This window comes from Uloborus diversus, chromosome 2 (assembly GCF_026930045.1).
Source record: "Uloborus diversus isolate 005 chromosome 2, Udiv.v.3.1, whole genome shotgun sequence".
In the NCBI taxonomy this organism is placed as follows: Eukaryota; Metazoa; Arthropoda; class Arachnida; order Araneae; family Uloboridae; genus Uloborus; species Uloborus diversus.
Window position 1 is genome coordinate 185126976 of NC_072732.1, and position 10136 is coordinate 185137111.

At 34.0% G+C, this 10136-nt stretch overlaps 1 protein-coding gene across 1 annotated transcript in view; it reads left to right on the top strand.

The window, feature by feature from the left end:
- The window catches only part of LOC129217557 (CDGSH iron-sulfur domain-containing protein 3, mitochondrial-like), a 36306-nt gene that overhangs the window by 9896 nt on the left and 16274 nt on the right, over nucleotides 1-10136 (top strand). The window lies entirely within an intron of this gene.

The window sequence follows — 10136 nt, forward strand, 5'->3', positions numbered from 1 at the left end:
AAAAAGAGCGAGAAAGTCAATGAAATGTAATGTAATCAGTTAAAGTAGAAACGCCATAAAAGCTTTACAGGTTCCTTTTGCAAAATTTCTATACAATTATTAAAGAACTTTTGGTTGGAGGTCAGTGGCACAACCTGAAGGGTGCCCCCCCCCCCAGAGCGCTGAGTTGAATGTTTTTCAGAACTATTCTTTATTATTGAAGATAAGCATAGAACACGTATTGGTAAAACAAAGTGATTTTAATTTAAAAATAACAATAATAAGAATAATATTTTAGGGGGAAAATCTTAATTTCTTTTCAAGAAATCTTTGAATAAAAAATATTCAATAGTTATAGTTTATTCAGTTAATTATCCCCCCCCCCAACTCCTATTCCTTTCTTTTTTTCCTAGTTCGTCTGAAAATAAATATGTTTTCAAAATGCTACTCCTCCGGACCCCCTCCCTCCCCCCTTCCACACCGAAAGTATTATGTAGCATCTGAAATTTCATGTCCAAATCTTCAATTTCTCAAAATTTCCAGGGGAGGCCCCAAATACCCAGCAAGTTTGAAAATCGCTAAAAATTGCGTTTTTGGAGCTATAATTTCAAAAAATAAATGGCTCTAGTAGAGTGACCGCCGCTTATATGAATCATGTTTGCTCTGAACGGTTTTGATTCCATAAAGTGGCTAATTCAACAAAGCTGAATTTTATTCTGTTTTTGACAATTTGATTCATTAAAGCGGTTGATTCAATTAACCGGCGTCCACTGTATTACAAAATATGGCATTACAATCGCGTTTTTAAGACTTATATACGAGCAAGGGTCCCCGAACCGCCTTCCTCTAATACAGCGGTTCCCAAACTTTTTCAGCTACGAACCTACGGAGCCCTTAGTACTTCACTTACACTTCAAGGAACCCCTAAGACAAAATGCTAACGATCTGAAAGTCAAATGAAAAGTAATGATCATTCGCTATCATAATTACTTGTGTATAAGAAACTCGGTTTCGAGAAATTTTTCATATTTTGACATATTAGCCAGTTTTAAGTTGTGTCCAACCTACTTGAAGTATTTTTCGAATTTGTCCGTGTGTCTGCGTCTACAAGTATTTGACCGATTTATTGTGGGCACTCAAACTAAAAGCGTAAAGCATAGAATTGGACGAAATTCGGTACATATTTCTATCCCTTTATCGCTCCGCGTGGAAAACATTGAAAGCTTACAGATACTGATGTTTTTTGTTCCAGTTAAAAAAGCTTCAGTTCGTCAGGAAGTTCATTCAATCTCATAAAAACTTTCCTGCTGAAAGCAAGCACATTTCTGTCTGGGAAAGTAGTTATTTGTGTTAACTACTCATGTCTCTAAAATGAATTATATAAATGTAGCTGAATAGTCCTAACTGCAGGGCATGAAACTTGTTAAAACTACTGTTAAAGCTAAAGGAAGAATTTGCTTCAAATCAGATGGAATTTTCTTTGTCATGATGGCATGTCGATGCGAAACACAATGACGACTACAACTATAATCTGTCGTGGCATTATAAATCCTTGATGTTTTTTTTTAAATTTTTTTATTAATTTACTGTGGAAAATAAGTTTTGCAATAACTAATTCGTGGCGGAACCTTAATGTTCCACGGAACACACTTTGGGAACCGAAGCAATAAAAAAAAGGTTCTTTAAACTACACTTACTGCTTTACCTTTTCCCGGGAAAAGCTCCAGAACCTCACTTCCGTAAAATCTTCAAAGTTTGTCGACAAATGAGTTTTTTAAATTTTAATTTCGAAAATTTGAAGGGGGAGGAGTAATTGACTTCGATCTTTTTTTTTTAATTGATTGAGGCCAGTCCTTTGAAATTTCATTCCTTACCCAAATTCAGTAAATCTGGCCTATAATCGTTCTTTTAAGGCTTCAATTTCTAGAATATCCGCTGAGACCCATGTACTCTTTTTCCCCTAACATCAGCAAAGGAAGTCTAAAATTGCGTTTTTAAAACTAACAAGTGTCAAACTTTTTCCGGGGGAGAACTCCCGGACCCCACCCTTTCCTTCCTTCCCCTTCCCTATTAGATCTGGATCTTTTTATCTTTCTTTTTAGTTTTATGTGCTCTCTCTAAAGAAAATTCTTGTTGCGCCCTTGTTAGGAGAAAACCCTAAATTTTAAAGCGTTACATATCTCACTTAAAGGAAAACCCTGCACTACTCTCCTAATACCATTCTCTCTCTTCAGGTCAATCAAAAAAAAAAAAAGATAGCAGGCAAAATATTTTAATCCCACACACACACACACACACACACACAAGGACAACGACTTTTTCTCCCCTCAAAAACACCCCTCAAAACGCCCAAATAAAAGTTTTAAATGCACCTCTGGTGTGAACACGTATGCAAGAAGGTTTGTAATTAGTAATGAGCAATGACACATCATGAAAACCTTTTCTTCCTCCCCTTGTTATATATAATCTATAATTGGTAAATAAGTGCAGACATATCATGCGCCCCTCTGAAGTTCTAAGGTTTGCGACCCTTTGAGGGGTCCGGCCTTGCCTATGGGTGTGAGCAGGGGCGTCCCAATGGGAGGTCACGGGAGGTAACCTTAATCTTCAAATATTTCTATTTTACTTTTTTCTATATCTAATATGTAGAATTTATAGAATTTCTATATCTAATCTATAGCAAAAAGTATTGGATTTATGCAAATTTTCGAATTTCGAATTTCGACGGATTCGAGCGTTTTAAGATGTGCTGAGTCCATTTTGACCATTTTTGGAAAATGTCTGTGTATGTGTGTGCGTGTGTGTCCGTATGTGTGTGACCAGTTTATTGTAGCCGCTCTACAGCAAAAACTAACGCTTGAAATCGAACGAAATTTGGTACACATATGTGTCCCTATGTGAACTTGTGCCCATTGGTTTTGGGCGCGAATTCCTCCTAGGGGGTAGAGTAATGGAACGTTTCTCGAGTTATGCGTGCTTGCTATTCCCCAGGAAGTAACTGGCGGAATGAAACTATATTTGATTCATATGTGTCCCCTAACATGTACAGGTGCTGGTTCAATCTTGGAGTTAATAGCTCAAACGGAGGCTGAGCCATAGAGCGTTTTTTGTCGTCACTTGTGACTGCTATATCTTAAGAAATAATGAACGGAATCAAACAAATATTTATCGACAAGTAGCCCTTAGAGGGTACAAGAGCTGACTTAATTTTGGCGTCAATAGCTGAAAAGGGGGTGTTGCAATCGAACGTTCTTTCTTTTTCATTGCGAGTGCCATATCTCAAGAAATGATGCTACGTTCTGGATGAAATTTGGAATAAATTTGAACCTATATGTAAACAGGCACTGGTTCAATTTCAACGCCAATCGCTCCAGGTTTTTTTTTTTTTTTTTTGTGCGATTAAAAATAGCTTTATTAATGTAACAATAAAAAAGGTAAATCGTAATAGACTGTCATCTGTGTTTTTCGCGTGATTTAAATTGTTGGAAAATGAGTGGAAAATCAATGATTTAAAATTTTTAACTGTTATCATCTTGTATTTGTTAACAAATAAAATATTTGTCTTTTATTTAAGCAAGGCTTTTAAGTCGTCAATGTTTGTGTAGTTTTGTTTTTGTTGGGAATATTGCTTTCTCGTCAAGCGTGGGGAGGGGTCAGAATTCATAAGAAAGATATAGAAGAAAGTTTCGTGATGGCCACAACATACTCGTGACATAATTATCATCACTCGGTAAAATTTAGACTTCTATTCGGCAAATTGAGAATTTTCGCCCTCCCAAAAATTTGAGTTCGGGGCGCCGCTGGGTGTGAGCGGTGTATCTAATTTAGTTGTTAGTAATACCAATTATATTTAAATAAATTTATTTTTTAGATAGTGTTTTTCATTTTCATTTTCAATGCTTTATTATTTTTTTTATGCTACACATTTTTCTCAGCGCACATTTCTTACATTATTACATCTTGCACATTACTTACATAACTCTTTACATATTTATTTTATTTTTTGACAAGCGGTACCCGCACGGCAGTGCCCGTACTAAGAATTTAAAGGAAGTCCGTTCACCCCCCCCCCCCCACAAAAAAAAAATCCACTCCCCGTGCCTGTCTTCTGATGTGAAATGATCATTTTTACTCAACTAAAATGCGTGCACGCCTTTTCAAAAGACCTATTAAAGCATCTTTGGAATTTAAAACTATTCACCAAAACACATAAAAATATTAATGCTAGCTTTAAAACTCAAAAATAATCCTTCAACTACATAGTTCATCGCTTAACGTGCCAAGCAACCACACTACCGTAACCCTGCCATTCAGCGAGTGAAGCGGGTGTTTTTCTCCCTGCAATTTAAAGTGTTTCGCCATATAAACAATGCTATAATAAAAATGTTATATAGAACAATCACAATTGAATAATACGACAAATCAAATTATTTACTTAGATAAGTAACTACCTTCAACTATAAGAACAAAAACAAACGCTAAAGAAATAAGGAAAACAAAACCCAACAGAAAAATTCTATAAAATCAAATTATGTACTTGAATATCGAGAGAAAAAAAAAATGCATTCAAAAATTTGTTTGCTGATCACAACTGCGTAGCATGGGCACGGTTCCTCGCAGCTGTCAACGCTGTCGGCCAGCGCCCTCTCGAAAAGTTAACTTACCCCCACCTTCTGTTAGGAGTTTATAGAATTAAAATTACCCCGCCATCTATTAGGAATTCATAGAACTAAGCACCTAATTAAACATTTAATTTGCATTAATTTGCAATTACAAATATTTCGATCAATCTGATTTTTTAAAAAAAGCCTATAGCCTTCCTCAATGTGAATGGACTGGTCAACACAAACATAATTTTTCAATTTGAATCAGTTGTTCCTGAGATCAGCGCGTTCAAACAAGCAAACTCTACAGCTTTATATTAATAGCATAGATTTCATAACATTTTTTATTGCTGCTCCACTCCTATTCGTCATAGCGTGATGTTATATAGCCAATAGCCATTCTCAATGAATGGACTATTCAACATGAAAATAATTTTTCAATTGGAACCAGTAGTTCTTGAGATTAGCGCGCTCAAACAAACGAACTCTACAGCTTTATATTAATTGTATAGAATATTCTATCATGTATTACACATTATTGTATAACTTTTAAAATTATACGACTTATGACTTGACTGTTCATATTACTTTTAGCATGAATAGAAAATCTGAAAAGATGGATTAAAATTTTTGCAAAATTATAACTTTTAGATGCTTGGGATCATGGGGATTTGAGGAGAAAAAATAGAACGTTTCAAAAAGATTAAAAACGATTTTTCAGAACCTGGTTCTTGATTAGGTTTTTTTTTTCTTTTCGTCAGAAACTTTTCTTCAATGTTATTTAACTTTGCCACCGAAAGAAAAAGAGAGAGAGAGAGAGAAGAAGATCTTTCCGCTGTAATAAATGGCATTGTTCATGAAGTTCACTCAAGAAAGACACTGGAACATGACATAAAGTCTTGCTCGTCAGCGATTGCGTAGTTTGCCGTGGTGACCCGATCGGTAAGACGTTGGGCGCGTAACTGGAGGGTTCAGGGTTCGATGCCAGCCGATCGAAGATCCATTATGTTCTTTAATGGTGACTGTGCACGTTAAATATGTTCCTGATCATAAAGTCCTCCAAGTTCCCATTCCAAATCAATACCTCTGGGGCGCTGGGTAAGGGGTTGTTCAACTCCTGATCTGGATTAAAAAACCAGAGCAATCACCAGGGTCCCATCAAACCGGTAAAATCTCGTATAGGGGTGGGTACTGGATCCCAAGGAGTGTTCTGGATCTCTGAATAAATCGCGCAAACTGCGTCCATGTTAATTTGCACAAACAAATGTATGTCGAGTGATTGGTTCAGCCAATGCTATTGTCGGCGTACTTTTTTACTTTTTCACCAAAAGAGAAACTTCCTACTGAAAAGAATGAGCATATATCTCTTTATTGAAGAATCAAGGGCATAATGTTTGTTGCATTGAAATTTTACTTTATTAATCACAAAAGAGAATCTTTCTTACATAGAGACGGCTGGTGCATCAAAAAAGCGGAATTCAAAAGAGATGTGGGATTGGGGTATATGTGAAGCGTCCCTAAAGCGAACCCCTATTTAAAGAAATTTGGTCATATTGTTGGATTTTAACTTCGTTGTTGATTAAATGATCTTTTCGAATACAATTCGTGTTACACCACCTCAAAAAGCGAGAGGATGTTCTCGGTAACTCCTCTTTTCTAATTCAAAATTCCGTTTTAGTTCTATGAAATAATAACATGAGAAAAATATAAAAACACACTCATTGACATACTTCTTCTTTCTAAAAGCACGAGATTCGATAATTTTTCAATTTGTCATAAAAGTTTGAACTAAGTGGAGGGCCAATTCTCCTTTACTTTTCGAAGAGGCAGTTGCTCCCCGTTCTAGTTGTCCATGCTTTCTGTCAGGGATTCCCACCTGGAGGGGGCGAGGGGAGTCATGGTACAGACTGCGCCATTGAAAATTTTAGGGGGTTGTTTTGAGGAGTATTTTTCATTTTTTGGAGGGAGGGCTTTTGCTTTTGGAGAGTTTTATTTAGAGGATGTGCCCTTACTCTTAAGGGTGGGGGGGGGGCACTCCTGTTTCTGCTATGTGGTTTTGCCTAGAGTCCCTATATGAAAACGTAGTTTTCAGAGTTGCGACAACAGCTACGCTCGGAAAACGCAACCGGTTACAGGGGGAAGATAGGGCTGCCGCCAAGCTGCAAGATTGGCTCCTTGTTCGCTTTCGAGTTTCGTTACAAAAAATAGTCACACGCGGGAGCGGGAAGAGAGGCTGAAACGGGTTCTAAAAGAACGCGGATTCTGAAATGCATGCAGTCAATAAATGAAACGCTCGATTTTGATTCAAACATTAAAAAAAGACAAAATGGCCCTGTGTTAGCAAAATTAAGAGCAGATTTTTTTTCTTAAACCTTATTCTCTTAATACGATCAATTTTAAATTAATCAAAAGATTCCGAGACAACGAAAATTATATTATAATTTTAATTGATTCAAAATGAATGAAAGAATGAAAACTGATTAAGAAAATTAAAATAAATAAATAAGCAACAAATAACGAACATAAAAAATTGCTTGTTTTTGCTACATTAAATTAAGCTTTATAAAGATTTTTGAACATAGAAATATTTCTTGTATTGATATCAAAAGCATTACTTATTTTTTTTCTATAAAAGGAAAAATATACACTTTTCTGATTTAAATGGAACAAAGTTTAGCATTAGCTTAAAAATTCCGAAAGGAAATATATGCCTAGGATGCCCACCTACGGGGGGGCGGGGGGGGGGGGCGGTGGGTGCTGTTAGGGGGTGTGGCACCCATGTATATGCAAAGGAAAGTTTGATAGAGTAATAAAAGAAATATGTAGAAGCTTAAAACAAGGTATCCTATCCAGGCCAGGATCTATACATTTTAGGTCTCCCTGCAACAAAATCTGTATAGCCCCTACCCAGAGGCCATCAGTGTATATTTGTAACGTTAAATAAGTCTTAGTGCTAGGTTTTTTCAATTTTTTTCTTTAATTTCATAGGCCGTGGGACCCCTTAAGACGTGGGGCACCCCACACTGCGGGGATCCTATCTCGCCCCAACCCACTCCAAAAAAAAAAAAAAAGAGAGATTAAGAACCTCTGAATATTTTAATGGTTTAGTGGGCACACCTAGTTAATAGATTAATTTGTATAAAGTTGAAAACTGAAATTATGTTAATCAGAGGTCATTTTTATTTGAAACTAGATGCAGATAGAAATATTCAGAAATAAATTGGGAAGTTAAGGAGGGGGGGGGGGTGTATTTTGACATATTTTTTCAACATTCTTATATGCATAAGAAACAGATGTCTCCATTATTTTATATTTATTTCTTGAAAGTACACTATCTATTATTTAAAATTTTCAACAACATTTTTATACCAATTATTACAATACTAGAATGAAAGGTAGTTAGATAGTAGATATTTTTTTAATGAAACAAAATTAAAACAATTCAGAGCACCAAAAAAGGACTTGTACTTATTTTGAATTTTTATGACAAAGCAAAAACTAAAAATTGAAAACAATTTAGCATGAGGAAAACTCATTTATTTCATGCAAGTTTTCAGATCAATAGCATGATCTTATTGTTGTAATCTTGTTGTTGTTGTAAACAACATAGATCTCTGTTGTTCAATTTACTTTTTGGTGTTATTGTATCTATAAACTTTATTTAAAACACAAAATTTTCAGCATTTTCATTCGAAAAAGAAAACATTAGTTTAATTAAAAACTTGAGTCACTAATGGGCTAATCTTCAAAAAGTGCAACTTTGCTGTCACATGCCTTTTACAGTTAAAACAAAGGAATAATTTATTATTTTTTAATTTCAGCAAAAATATATCCATTTAAATCTGGCGACAGTTTTTTTTTTTTTTTTTGTAATAAATTTTCTTTCTTTTTTTGGTTCGCAGCATGTGAATTCTCACCTCCATGTGTTAGAATTTAATTGATTCAAAATAAATAAAGAGATAAAAAAAGGTAAGAAAATGAAAATAAATAAATGAACGACAGATATTGCACATTAGAAATTGCTTGTTTTTGTTTCGGAAAGGCAAACGTTGTAAAGAGTTTTAAATCTAAAAATATTTCCTGTAACCATCTAAAAAGCAATATCACTAATTAAAATGGTTTGCTATTAAAAAAAATGCTAATTACAATTGCATGTTTAAGTTTACGCTGTACAATTGTCTGATTTAAATGTGATTAAGTTAAACATTTAATTAAAAATTTGAATGAAAAATATGCAAAGGAAAATTTGAAAGTTCAATACTAGAAATAGGTAGATGGTCAAAACCGAGGTAACAGCTCCCCCCCCCCCAAAAAAGAAAGAAAGAATACCAAGAACCTCTAAATATTTTAGTGGTTCAGTAGGCACTCTTGGTTAAAATATTAATTTGAATAAAGTTGAAAATTATTACTTTAATTTGATGTAGATAGAAATATTCAGAAATAAATTGAGGAGTTGAGGGGGTGTAATTTGAAACATGACTTATTTTCAACTCATATGAATAAGAAACAAATGTATCCATTGTTATTTATTTATTTCTCTGCATCACATCATGCATCTATTACTTACATTTTGAACAATATTTTCAAATCAAAACAATATTATAAAGAAAAGAAAGTAGACAGTTTCTTAATGAAACAAAGAAAAAAATCATTCCCAGCACCAGTAGAGGACTTGTACTTATTTTCAATGTTTGTGGAAAAGCAATGTTTACATTTAATTTTGACAGAGATTTTAAATACAACTTAGCATGAAGAAAACTCATTCATTCCATACTAACAGTTCAGGTCATTACCACATAAAGATTACAACAAAAGTCTCTAATGCTCAATTTATTTTTTGATGTGGTTACATCTGTAAACTTTATTACAAACATAGAATTTCTAACATTTTTACACACACACACACAAAAAAAAAAAGAAAAAAAAAAGAAAACAAAGACATTTTTCTCAATGAGGCAATTAAAATCAAATTCAGGGTACCAAAACAAAATTTGTAGTTTTTATAGATTTTGGGGCAAACTATTATTGTCAATAACTGCTTAAGTAACAAAATAAGCAAAGATTAATCTTTGTGTTTTCTGAAATGCAACGTAACTTTAAAATATTCACATATTCACATGTTCAAAATGTGGTTATTATTATCAAATTTTTAAAAATTCTTTACTCCAAAGTATCATTTCCTAAAACTAATAACTATGGACAAAACACAAGTTTAATAAAAAATTTCAGTCGTTTATAAGCATAGAAAAATAAAGAAAATAAATTTTGTTATAGGCTTTATTCCCATCTACTCAATTAGGGAGTTTCGATTAGACAGGGCAAAATATACCGATGATTGTAATTTATTTTCTTTTATACTATTTGTGAAGTGAATGTTTGTGAAAAAAAAAAAAAAAAAACTTGATTGAAATAAATTGAATTTTTGTTCAGATTTTTTCATATAGATTGCAATTCCATTCATTACCCTGTATCATGGATGGATGAATATGACCTATATTCCAACATGCTGAAAAATGCTTCCAGAATTTAGTCAGAAACAGAGAAGGTGCATTG